We start from the raw sequence: 13,252 nt of genomic DNA on the forward strand, positions 1-13,252 counted from the left end.
CAAAAAAGGCCATTTGCAACACCTGCCGTGCCAGCATCAGCAGGGGTACCAAAACTAGCAGCCTGACCACCACCAGCATGATCAGGCACATGTCAGCCAAGCACCCGACTTTGTGGGAAGTACAACAGAGTCGAGGAGCAGTGCTTGCTGATGTCACTGCTACGTCTTCGCTGGTTGTGCATGCGAGCCAATCCCCTGTCCATGCTGCCTGCGAACAAGCCTCCTCCACTCCTGCACCTGCAGTTGCCTACGCAGAAAGAACACCATCATCAAGCACGTCCTTGTCCCAGCGCAGCGTTCAGTTATCCATTCAGCAAACCTTTGAACGCAGGCGCAAATACACTGCCAACACCCCACATGCCACAGTTCTAAATGCTAACATTTCGCAACTGCTTGCGCTGGAAATGTTGCCTTTTAGGCTGGTGGAGACAGAAGCATTCCGTGACCTGATGGCGGCAGCTGTCTCACGTTACTCGGTCCCCAGCCGCCACTATTTCTCCCGGTGTGCCGTCCCCGCGTTGCATAACCACGTGTCACAAAACATCACACGTGCCCTGAACAACGCTGTTTCACCCAAGGTCCACCTAACCACAGACACGTGGACAAGTGCTTGTGGGCAAGGCCGCTACATCTCGTTGACGGCACACTGGGTTAATATTGTGGAAGCTGGGACCCAGTCTGAGCGAGGGACGGAACACGTCCTTCCCACACCAAGGTTTGCAGGCCCTACCTCAGTCAGTGTTTCACCCACACTCTACAGCTCCGGAATGTCATGCTCTTCAGCCTCCTCCTCCTCCTGCGCATCCTCATCCACTGTACCCTCCACACCAGTCCCAAGCTGGAAGCACTGCAGCACTGCCTCGGCGAAGCGGCAACAGGCTGTGCTGAAGCTAATCTGCATAGGTGACAAACCCCACAATGCAGAAGAGCTGTGGACAGCTCTGAAACAGCAGGCAGATCACTGGCTCACACCTCTGAACCTAAAGCCAGGAAAGGTCGTGTGTGACAATGGCCGGAACCTGGTGGCGGCTTTGAGGCGAGGCCAGCTGACACATGTTCCATGCGTGGCCCATGTGCTCAACCTCGTGGTTCAGCGGTTTCTAAAGTCATACCCAGAGCTGTCTGATCTGCTGGTAAAAGTTCGCCGCCTGTCTGCACATTTTCGAAAGTCACCTACTGCTTCAGCCGGCCTTGCCGGCTTTCAGCGCCGTTTGCATCTTCCGGCTCACAGACTGGTGTGTGATGTCCCCACGCGTTGGAATTCAACTCTCCACATGTTGGTCAGGATATGTGAGCAGAAGAGGGCAGTTGTTGAGTACCTGCATCACCTAAGCCGTCGGGAAATGGGTCAAACTCCACACATAACACCTGAGGAGTGGAGATGGATGTCAGACCTATGTACCATCCTCCAAAACTTTGAGGACTCCACCAAGATGGTGAGTGGTGATGACGCCATTATTAGCGTCACCATACCGCTACTCTGCCTTCTAAAACGGTCTCTGCTGAAAAACAAACATGATGCATTGCAGGCGGAGCGCGATGAGTTGCAGCAAGAAACAGTAGTGGGTGTGGGTGATAACGCACAGCCCAGCCTCGTCTCATCACAACGTGCAGTGGAGGACTATGACGAGGAGGAGGATGAAGACATGGAGCAACTCTCCGGCCAAATTGAGGATATGACATGCACACCAGTCATATCCTCGGTTCAGTGTGGCTGGCCAGAGGACAGGGTAGATGAGGAGGAGGAGGAGGAGGAGGAGGAGGACAGCATGTTCAGTCATCTTGTTGGTCAGGCTACTGAAGTCCTGGCTGTTAAGAGTCTGGCGCACATGGCTGACTTTATGGTAAGCTGCCTGTCTCGTGACCCTCGCGTTAAGAACATCTTGGCCGACAATCATTACTGGTTGGTAACACTGTTAGACCCACGCTACAAGGAGAACTTTTTGTCTCTTATTCCCGTGGAGGAGAGGTCAACCAAAATGCAGCAGTTCCGGAAGGCCATAGTCACGGAAGTAGGCAAAGCATTCCCCTCACAAAACGCTAGCGGCATAGGTCAGGAATCAGTGGACAACCGAGGCGTACAGCCGAGAGAGGCACAAGTCCAATCCGCCAGAGGTAGGGGAACAGTCTTTAAGATGTGGGACAGTTTTCTCAGCCCCTCACGTACCACAGCCCCTGAGGTGCGGGGTAGTGCCACAAGAAATCCTAAGTTTGCCCAGATGCTGAAGGAGTACCTTGCAGATCGAACAACTGTACTCCGACATTCCTCTGTGCCTTACAATTATTGGGTATCCAAGCTGGACACGTGGCATGAATTGGCTCTCTACGCCTTGGAAGTCCTGGCCTGCCCTGCTGCTAGCGTTTTGTCAGAGCGTGTTTTTAGTGCCGCAGGTGGAATCATTACAGATAAACGCACCCGCCTGTCAACTGAAAATGCTGACAGGCTGACTCTGATCAAGATGAACAAGGGTTGGATTGGGCCAGACTTCACCACACCACCAGCAAATGAGAGCGGAATTTAAAGTTTGCCATGTACCTCCACTCACCCATGGGTACACACTTCTGGACTTTGGATAATAGCTGGACTGCTCCTCCTTCTCCTCATGCGCCACCATGATGATGACCGTTACAAATTGCAATACTTAGGCCTTTGTTTCAGGTATACCCCCAGTGGTAAATTTTTTCGCCCATTCTTTGCAGAATGGACATTACAACGACAGGAGACCCGCTCCTTTGCAATGGGAACAATGTTTTGAGGCCCTCATGCACGTCTCTACCCAGGGACAACGTGGAGCCTCCCAATTTTTGGCTGCCCTGCCTAAGGGCTATACTATAATACATCCACTTCCTGACAATGGACACTTAATGTTTTGAGGCCCTCATGCACGTCTCTACCCAGGGACAACGTGGAGCCTCCCAATTTTTGGCTGCCCTGCCTAAGGGCTATACTATAATACACCCACTTCCTGACAATGGACACTTAATGTTTTGAGGCCCTCATGCACGTCTCTACCCAGGGACAACGTGGAGCCTCCCAATTTTTGGCTGCCCTGCCTAAGGGCTATACTATAATACACCCACTTCCTGACAATGGACACTTAATGTTTTGAGGCCCTCATGCACGTCTCTACCCAGGGACAACGTGGAGCCTCCCAATTTTTGGCTGCCCTGCCTAAGGGCTATACTATAATTCACCCACTTCCTGACAATGGACACTTAATGTTTTGAGGCCCTCATGCACGTCTCTACCCAGGGACAACGTGGAGCCTCCCAATTTTTGGCTGCCCTGGCAAAGGGCTATACTAAAATAGACCCACTTCCTTACAATGGGCACTTCAGGTTTACAGGCCCTCATGCACGTCTGTATGCAGGGGCATTGGTGAACCTCACAATTTTGGACTGCCCTGGCAAAGGAAAATACTACAAAGACTCACTTCCTCAAAATGGGCACATTAGACTCAAGAGGCCTTCATGTACGTCTCTTCTCAGGGACATCGGAGTGCCACACAATGTTTTCACGTAAAATCTTTCATGTATTTGTGAAGCCCCACAGGTGTTGTGTCGGTGCATTACCTTCAGGGACTCCACTCAGCTGGATCTTCGTCACTGGTAGGAAATCTTCTGTTTTGATCGTGACGCCACTCTCAGTATTGCGGTCAGTGGGGACCGCCACTGCAGGTTAGGGGACGCCTGGGGCTGATGGTGTGTGCAGTTAGTTGGAATAGCCTCCTGAGAGTGAGGCAAGCCCCAGGGCCCAGTGTAGGTTTGTAGTACCACAAGGCGCAGAATGACCACACAGGCAGGAATGTCTTTCAAGGGCTTTACTCACATTTGATGGCAGGGTGAGTAGCCCGGGCGTAGCTGAGATGAACCAGGTGGGAACCAGGTATCCTTCAGGCTGACTTTATGAGGGTGACTACTGACTCGCCTTCCTTAGCCCTTGGTGGTTTGGGGTGACCCCGACTTTTAGTCCCTATGGGGGTCACCCAGGGAAGATGCTGCAGCCTCTCTCTCCCCTTCGTTCGCCGTATGCTTGTTCCCCGGACCAGGCCACTCCAGCTTCTTGCCTCCTATGACCTATGGGCCCTCACTGCGGTTACGTGGCTGCGGCTTTTGTGGTGATGTGGTGTGGGCTTTGAGAGCCCCACACCGGCAGGTTTAGCAGAAGAAAGCTGGATCTATCTTCGCTTCGGGATCTGCCGCCCGGTTGGGCCTGGTGCTCTCTAGCAGTCTCCTTACTTCCCACTCCGTGCACTCCCTAGCTGAAGCTGGCTTTCAGGTAGCACTCCTAGTTGACCGTTCTCCCCCGTCTGTAGCCACTGCGCGGACGCTGTCAGATTGCACAGCTCCAGGGATCTGCTCCTCACTTGAGCTCCCTGGACTCTACACTGAACTGGCTCACTGCTCCTCCTCTCCTGTTCTTGCCTACGCCACCTAGCAACCAGACTCTCCACCACACCCCTTGAGAGGAGATGGAGGCTCTACCCCCTCCACTATTCCAGTGAAGGTGAAGGCTTGCCCCCTCCTGGGATCCCCAGGGGTCCTCTCATGGGTACATGTGTGAGACCTGATCACTATGCGCCTGTGTTCCACACCCCTGTCAGCCTTCTGGATTACCTGTATTGTACTGTCCCCAGCATGGGTGCAGTACTCAGTGGTGCCTGACCAGGTCAGGGGCGCCACATATTAATCTCAAAAAGTAACATACACCAGCTCTATCTCACTATTGCGTATGTGCCCTTAACATTTCTGCCATGAAAAATCATTTTGGGGTCATTTTGGAAGGTTTTCTGGTGAGTCCGTAAAAATGGCGTGAAACGCGGACAAAATTGTTCACAGCTGTGACTTTTGAGTGATAAATGCTTCAAGGGGTCTTCCCCATGCTGTTGCCATGTCATTTGAGCACTCTTCTGAGACTTTTGTGACATTTTTAGGGTTTCTCCATGCTGCCGGGGGGTCATTTCACAAAAATACTCGGGTCTCCCATAGGATAACATTGGGCTCGTTGCTCGGCCCGAGTACACGAGTATCTTGGGAGGCTCGGCCCGAGCTTCGAGCACCCAAGCTTTTTAGTACTCGCTCATCACTACTCTAGATATCTAGTTTTCATAGCTGACCCACACAGCCAAGATTCTTAGAGTTCCCCCAGAGAGCAAACAATCTAAAAAGGCCTCTGCATAGCTTGTTTGCAAAGTTCACCCGGACACACAAGATTGGCAGAATTCCACCACAGAGAAACAATTTTCAAAAAGGCTAATTCTGTGATCCAGCGACAAATTATACTTTTATAATCTAACTCTGACGCCCTGGGCAAGCCAGGGGTCACAGGTCATGACACCACCACACCCTGCACCCCGGATAGGTACACCGAAGCTACACTAAAAATCCTTGTTGCCTTCCTCCAGGGGCTGATGTTCACACCAGGGGGTCGGCCAGGCAGTTGGCTCTGCCCACCGAGGAGTACACAGTCCTGGAGGCGGGAAAATCAGGCAGTTGAGTTTGGAGTTGAGCTGAGGCAGAGCTAGAGTGAGAAGCAAGTTCAGTGGAGAGTTTAGTGAGAGTTGGAGAAGGAAGTGGTGTAGAGGAGCAAGTGAGAGTAGTGACAGAGAAAGTGACAGTTGAGAGAGCCTGAAGTTGGTCTGGGTGTGTGCCCCGGACTGAGACAGCAAGGTCAGCAGACGGCGGTGACCGTCTGCAGGAGAGGCTGATCGGAGGTTGCCGAAAGGACCGTGGACGGGTGGTGGTCCGGCAGTACCGGAACGGTATACGAAGAGAAGCCAGCACCATTGGCAGGGGCCTTTCGGATCCCGGCAAGGCTAGGAGTCGCCGTGAATTTGCCAAATCCGTCAGTGAAGGGGACCGCCAGGGTCTCCCAACAACTAAGTCCCGATTGAAGGCAACAGTCCAACCGTAGGAGAGAGACACCGCCACCGCCAAGGCACCAGTTTCTCAGGGCCAGCGCCTGCGGGCAAAGAGGGGCTCCTCCGGCCCATATCTAAGCCAGGGAGCGGGTTACCGGTGGGAACCCATCGCTACCAACATTTCATTAGGTGCAGGGACAGAGACCGTCACCGTCAACTACCGGGGAAAAGCAACAGCAGCCGTCCGTGGGAACAGTCTTTCCAGCCGTGTGTTTTACCGAGAACTGTGTCCCCGTCTCAGGCTGAGTGAGTACCACAGTGCCGTGAGGCACAGCGCTGCCCCCGCGTCCCTGCACCCCACCAAGCCCTGCACTGGCCCTGCCATCCAGCATCCCCCACCTCATCACTGGGCCCCGGGACAACCACCCCCTACCCACGGAGGGGAGAACTAACAACTTTGCTGCTCCCTGTCACCGCTCCCGGGATCCCCATACAGAGCAGCGGTGGTGTCCACACAATCACCACAACCGTGGGTGGCGTCACGGACAATAAACTTTCCCAAAAACCAATCCCCTTTCACTCACGGACGAGGAGCGCTGCTCGAGTCCCCGGGATCCGGCCCATCGCTCGAGCCACCGAGCAGCAGCAGGCCGCAGCGGCAGCCGGACCCGAGCAGTGGGAGAGCGCTGCATCCCCTCCTCCGCCCGCGACATAACAAGTGATTAGAAATTCTGCGGTGCAGCCACAAATTGCCATTTCATCATCTAAATAGTGAATGGAAATTCTGCGGTGCAGCCACAAATTGCCATTACAACCTTTAAATAATGATTGCAAAATTCTGTGGTTAGCCACAACTTGCAATTTCATCTAAATGGAAATTGCTATTTTTGTGCTCCAGTCAAGAATTGTAATTTCATCATCTAAATAGAGAATGTTACTTCGTGGTCCACCCACAAATTGCAATTTCATCATCTAAATAGTGATTGCAAAATTCTTTGTTTCAAACAAAAATTGCCATTTCATCATCTAAATAGTGATTGCAAATTCTGTGGCCAAACCACAAATTGACATTCCATCTAAAAAGAGATTAATACTTTGTGGTACAGCCACAAATTGTCACTTCATTATCTAAATATTGATTGCAAATTTGGTGGCCCAGGCACAAATTGCCATTTCATCATCTGAATAGTGAGTGCAAATTCTGTGGTCCAACCACAAATTGCCATTTCAGCTAAAAAGAGATTGCTACTTTGTGTTCCAACGACAAATTGCCATTTCATAATCTAATTAGAGATTGGAAATTATGCGGTCCAGCGAAAGATTGCCATTTTATCATGTAAAGAAAATTTGTTACATCTGTCGTCCATCCAAAAATTACCATTTCCTCATCTAAATAGAGATTGCAAATTCTGTGGTCATGCAACAACTTGCAATTTCCCATCTAAATAGGTGTTGCAACTTCTGTCTTCCAGCCAAAATTGCTATTTTATCATGAAAGTAGTCAATGCTAAATTAGTGACAAGTGACTCACTGCTGTGGGTCTAAGGTTTTGAAACAGCTAGCAAAAAGAGGGGAAGGGTACATCAAACATGAGTGGGAAATCCCAAGATCATGGTAGAAGAGGGACTAGGCATGGTGTTTGAGGTTTACGTGGGGTAGGGTCTAATATTACTAAAAGCTCTACTAAGCAAACACTGGCTTGTCCAATCCAAAGACAAATGACAAATTCTATTACTGGACAGACTGATCCTCTCCCTTTATTTGGCAGCTACACAGCTGTACAACTTGTATATTTGGCCCAGTAATAGCATGTGCTACAGTGTATGGCAAGCGCTGCATCAAATGGTCTTGTCTCCTACTCTTCCTCCACCTCATAATTACGCACAGTACAGTCCTCAGGGGTGGCACCCCAATTACCCTTACTTCCCCCGTGTCACAACTCTCTAACAACCCAATTGACTGTGGGGAGCCATAGATTGGCGCTTCTGCAGAGTGGTTCACACATTCCATTTCACGGGCACCAGAGGTCTGCTATAAAGATTCCCACATTGAAGAGGAGGAAAGTGTGATGCCCTGGACTAGCCAGGTAGTGACAGACCCCCGCACTACACCTGTCCCCCAAAAAGGTGTCATCAGCCAACCATTAAAACCTAGTCACCTCCCTCAGTGCTTAATGGACACACCAGGGGGTGGAGCCAGGCAGATGGCCATGCCCACCGAGGAGTCCAGAGGGCCTGAGGCAGGAAAAGAGTCAGTTAGTCTGAGTTGAGTTGAAGTGTACAGCAGTGAGAGGAATCTGACAGGTGCCGGGGTTGGAGCCCAGGCCCCTTTGGCTAGGAGTCAAATGGTGGCCTTAGCCTGCAGGAGTCGGGAAGACAACTCGGTGGAACCATAGTGGACCGGGACAGGGTAGTGGCCCGCTGGTACCGACCCGGGGAACAGACTCGGAAACCGGAGCACACAGGAGGGTACTCAGACCCTGAAATGAGGTCCAGAATCCACTGGACTGAGTTAATTAACTGATAGCGGTCTGGACTATAGGTCCTTTCCCACCCAAGTCCCGAATGAAGACAACAGCCCAACGAGGGGGATAGAAAGCCACCACACAGGCAGAGAGATCCCACGGGCCAGCGTCTGCAGGCAAAAGTGCTCTCCCAACATTCACAAAGCGAGGGAGCGGACTCCCATCGCTGAAGCGCAGGCAGCCCAAATACACAACACGGTGCAGGAGAAAGGTCAAGACCACCGAACCGGGTGGGAGACCAGGCGCAGCCGGCTGCACCGCCCAGCTACCCACAACTGGTCTCGGGGTCATCATTACTGCCCACGGAGGGGTTAACATCTTGCTGCACTACCATCTCCCCCGGGTGTCCCGTAACTGCAGCGGTGGTGTCTACCTTCACCACATCCCGTGGGTGGCGTCACGAACTCAAGCGCGGCTCCGTCCGTGCACCTACCTAGCCCCCACCAAAAGCGCCAGCATTCCCTTTCATAGCGAAGTGACCCCGAGTCTGGAGGCGCTTGAGCCACCTACCAACGAGCCCAGACCTGAGCGGCTCGGCTGCAGCCGAGCGCGGGGTGGTACACATCGACTCTTCTGGCATTACGAACAGGATGCTTACCTATTCATTTACCTAGTGAAGTGCGCCTTGAAGTGAAGTCAGCGGTGATCCGTTGTGAAAATTGCAGAATCCGCCATCTTGCCGCCATCTTTTGGTGTAAAGATTCCCGCCAGAGTCTTCTTCTCCACAGAAAGGGGGCGAAAAACCAAAGCCCCGCCCCCTGAAAACGCGGCCAAGAAGCAAAGTGAGAGGTCAAAAAGCGAAACTGACCGGCCAAAGAAGGGTTTCGATGGAATTGTGTTGAACCGGGACAGGGTGGTCGCCTGCCGGTACCGACCCAGGGAACCGACTAAGAAACCGGAGCACACAGGGGGGTACTCAGACCCTGAAACGAGGTCCAGAATCCACTGGACTGAGATAATTAACTGATTGCGGTCTGGACTATAAGTCCTTTCCCACCCAAGTCCCGACTAAAGCCAACAGCCAAAGGAGGGGTATAGAAAGCCACCGCACAGGCAGAGAGTAGAGTTGAGCGCGGTTCGTGGTTCTCCAGTTCGCGGTTCGAGTGATTTTGGGGGCTGTTCTAGATCGAACTAGAACTCGAGCTTTTTGCTAAAGCTCGATAGTTCTAGTTACGTTCGACAACGGTTCTAGCAGTAAAAAGCCAAGCTAATTACTAGCTGGCTTTCCGCTGTAATAGTGTAAGTCACTCTGTGACTCACACTATTATGAAATTTCAGCGTATAATGTGCGGGAACAGCGCATTGAGATCACTGCTGTTGGGATAATGGCGATCGCCATTTTTTTTTATTTTCCATGTCTTCCTTCCCTAAGCGCGCGCATGTAGTGGGGCGGGCCAGCATGTCAGCCAATCCCAGACACACACACAGCTAAGTGTACTTTTAGCCAGAGAAGCAACGGCATGTGTGATAGGATGTCCATGTCACATGTCCCTGCATTATAAAAACGGACATTTTCCTCCAGCACGCCATTATCTGCCTTCTGCGACTGGGTGTCAGTCACCGCTGGCGTAGCTCCTGTCTCCGATACTGCTGTGTACGCTCTACACACAGCGCTATACAGAATAGGGATAGAAGTTTCTATTAGTCCTTGTAAGGGCTAATACCAGCAGGGTCAGAGCCATAGGTGACAGTCAGGTCCGTTAAAACAGATTTTAACAGCTACACAAGATGACAGCGTCTGTGTAGCTAAGGTCAGGGATTTCCTCGCTGCATTTCCCCATTAGGAGGGATAGAAAGTGAGGCTTCCTTTCCTCTACGCAGACCCACAACTTTGCCACTGTACCCTCCTGCCCTTTGCACACTCAAGCTCATTGTTACTAAACCATTATACTAGCAGACACTGAGTAAACTTAGTGGCATCCTAAAAGTGGCTGTTGGACTTCCATTAGTGTCCCACTAGTGCAAATTTATGTGCAGCACCTCTGCATTGTACACTCAAACTCATTGTTACTAAGCCATTATACTAGCAAACACTGAGTTAACTTAGTGGCATCCTAAAAGTGGCTATTGAACTTCCATTAGTGTCCCACTAGTGCAAATCTATGTGCAGCACCTCTGTATTGCCCACTCAAACTCATTGTTACTAAGCCATTATACTAGCAAACTATGCTGCCAGTTTAAGGGCCGTAGTTGCATTGTCAGGGATAGTTATTGTTGTTTATTCTGCTGTTAATAAAGATAGACCACCGCTGCAATCTACACCACCTCTCAATTTTTACTACCAGATTGTAAGTGCACAATCTTGGCGCAATCAAAATGAGTGGCAAAATGACAGATGCTGGTGGAAAGGGGAAGAGGCGTGTCGGAAAAGGAAAAAAAGGGTTTGTCCATGGGGAAGGTGGCAAAGCTCCATTAACATCTGCTGAAGATAGACCATCTTCCAGCAAAAGTAAGATGTCTACTACTTTCCGTGGACAATCCGATGTGCTCCCTTTTCTACGGACACGAACAACTGTAACAAAGGTAGATGATGGCCAAAAAAGGAAAATGCTTGAATGGATCTCAAGTGGTCCAACAAGTGCCCTCTCCTCCACCTCAACTACCGCATCCAAAAAACACCAGTCCTCTGAGTTGTCATCCCAATCACACTTGCTTTCTCCCAGCCCTGAAGTCTCCATCCGCCCTGCACAGTATGGTGAAACTGAGATGGCTGAGTCTGTAGAGCTGTTCAGTCACACTATAGCCTGGGAAACAGAGGTCTGGTCCCAAGCTACAGTGAGTACAGACCATGAAAAGGTCTGCAGTGATGCCCAGAACATTTGTGACTCAGATTCAGGCCGTGATGAACAAGTTTCTGAGCATAATGTTGGCCCTTATTCACAAACTGAAACACCTGTTGTAATAGACAATGAGGAACATACTGATGACGATGAGACGCAGATACCAGATTGGGATGACAACTTAAATATTCGGTTAGGGCAAGAAGAGGCTCGGTCTGAGGGTGAGGGGGGTGCAAACACAACAATTGATGAGGAAGTTCTAGATCCCACCTACTGTCAACCCACAGTCAGGCACTCGAGGAGGTCAACAGAGGCGGTGGAGGAGGATGCAACTGACGACGAAGTTACCTTGCGCCTTCATGGACAGAGGAGGAGTACTGGTAGCACGTCTACAACTGCATCCTCAGCCACCACTCTGCCTCTGAGCACTAGTCGGGGGGGCTCAGCAGGTCGCATGCCCTCTAAGACTTGCCTAGCCTGGTCCTTTTTTGACATAGAAAAAGATCGCCCAAATTATGTGATCTGTAAAATTTGTCGGGAATCTGTAAGTAGAGGCAAAAACCTCAGCAGTTTGACAACTTCTTCCATGAATCGTCACATGAATAAATATCATATGTCCCAGTGGGAAGCTCACCGTGCTGCAATGCGGCCTAGCAGAGCGAACCATTCACCGCCTGCCCCTTCCAGTGCATCCGCATGCTCTTCATCTTCTAGGACTGTGGGGACAGCTGTCACACCTGGTTTTGCACGCACAACTTCCACCACTGTAACCGCAACAGGCAGTTTGCTTGGTAGGTCAGCAGTTGGTTTGGAAGGGGAAACAAGTGCGTGTGTACAGCTCTCTCAGACATCGATAGCAACAACGTTTGATGAAAGCAACATCATGTCTATGCCTGCACTTTCCTCACAAACCTGCATTTTTCCAGGGACACCCTACTCAACACCGTCTACACACAGCAGCCAGATCTCTGTTCCTCAGATGTGGACAAATAAAAGGCCATTTCCTGCGACCCATGACAAAGCTAAGAGGTTGACTTTATCCCTCTGTAAGCTCTTGGCTACCGAAATGCTGCCTTTCCACCTGGTAGACACACAGGATTTTAGAGACCTTATGTCTGTCGCTGTGCCCCAGTACCAGATGCCCAGTCGCCACTACTTCTCTAAGAAAGGTGTGCCCGCGCTACACCAGCATGTCGTACACAACATCACCGCTTCTTTTAGAAACTCTGTGTGTGAACGGGTGCATTTCACCACCGATATTTGGACTAGTAAGCATGGACAGGGACATTACATGTCGCTGACTGGGCACTGGGTAACTATGGTGATAGATGGTGAAGGGTCTGCTGCACAAGTCTTGCCGTCCCCACGACTTGTGTGTCAATCCTCTGTCTGTCCAAGTTCCGCCACTGCTTCTGCCTCCTCCACCTCATCTGGGTCCTCCACCTCCGCCCCAAGCCTGCCTGGTCAAGCCACCAGCGTTCTAACTGCGCAGAAGGAATCACGCACCCCTCATTACTATGCTGGCAGCAGAGCGCAACGGCATCAGGCGGTCTTTAGCTTGAAATGTGTTGGAAATAAGAGTCACACAGCGGCTGAGTTGTGGGCAGCTCTGGATACTGAGTTTAATAAATGGTTGTCTCCACTCAACCTGCAGCCTGGTAAGGCTGTGTGCGACAATGCTGCAAACCTGGGTGCGGCCCTTCGCCTCGGCGAGGTGACACACGTGCCTTGTATGGCTCACGTGTTGAACCTTGTTGTCCAGCAATTTTTAACACACTATCCCGGCCTAGATGGCCTTCTGAACAGGGCACGAAAACTGTCTGCTCACTTCCGCCGTTCAACCACCGCTGCTGAGATACTTGCATCGCTCCAGAAGTCTTTCGGCCTGCCGGTGCATCGCCTGAAATGCGATGTGGCGACACGCTGGAATTCGACTCTCCACATGTTACAGCGACTGTGGCAGCACCGCCGAGCCCTGGTGCAATACGTCATGACGTATAGCCTGGGCCAACGAGATGCAGAGGTGGGGCAGATCACCCTGATGGAGTGGTCTCAGATCAAGGACCTATGCACCCTTCTGCACAGTT

General features: G+C 51.3%; 1 protein-coding gene across 1 annotated transcript in view; it reads left to right on the top strand.

Moving 5' to 3' along the window:
- Positions 1-13,252, top strand: part of LOC142307378 (vomeronasal type-2 receptor 26-like) — a 125,340-nt gene that overhangs the window by 13,991 nt on the left and 98,097 nt on the right. The window lies entirely within an intron of this gene.

Source organism: Anomaloglossus baeobatrachus, chromosome 1, assembly GCF_048569485.1.
Source record: "Anomaloglossus baeobatrachus isolate aAnoBae1 chromosome 1, aAnoBae1.hap1, whole genome shotgun sequence".
NCBI classification, from domain to species: domain Eukaryota; kingdom Metazoa; phylum Chordata; class Amphibia; order Anura; family Aromobatidae; genus Anomaloglossus; species Anomaloglossus baeobatrachus.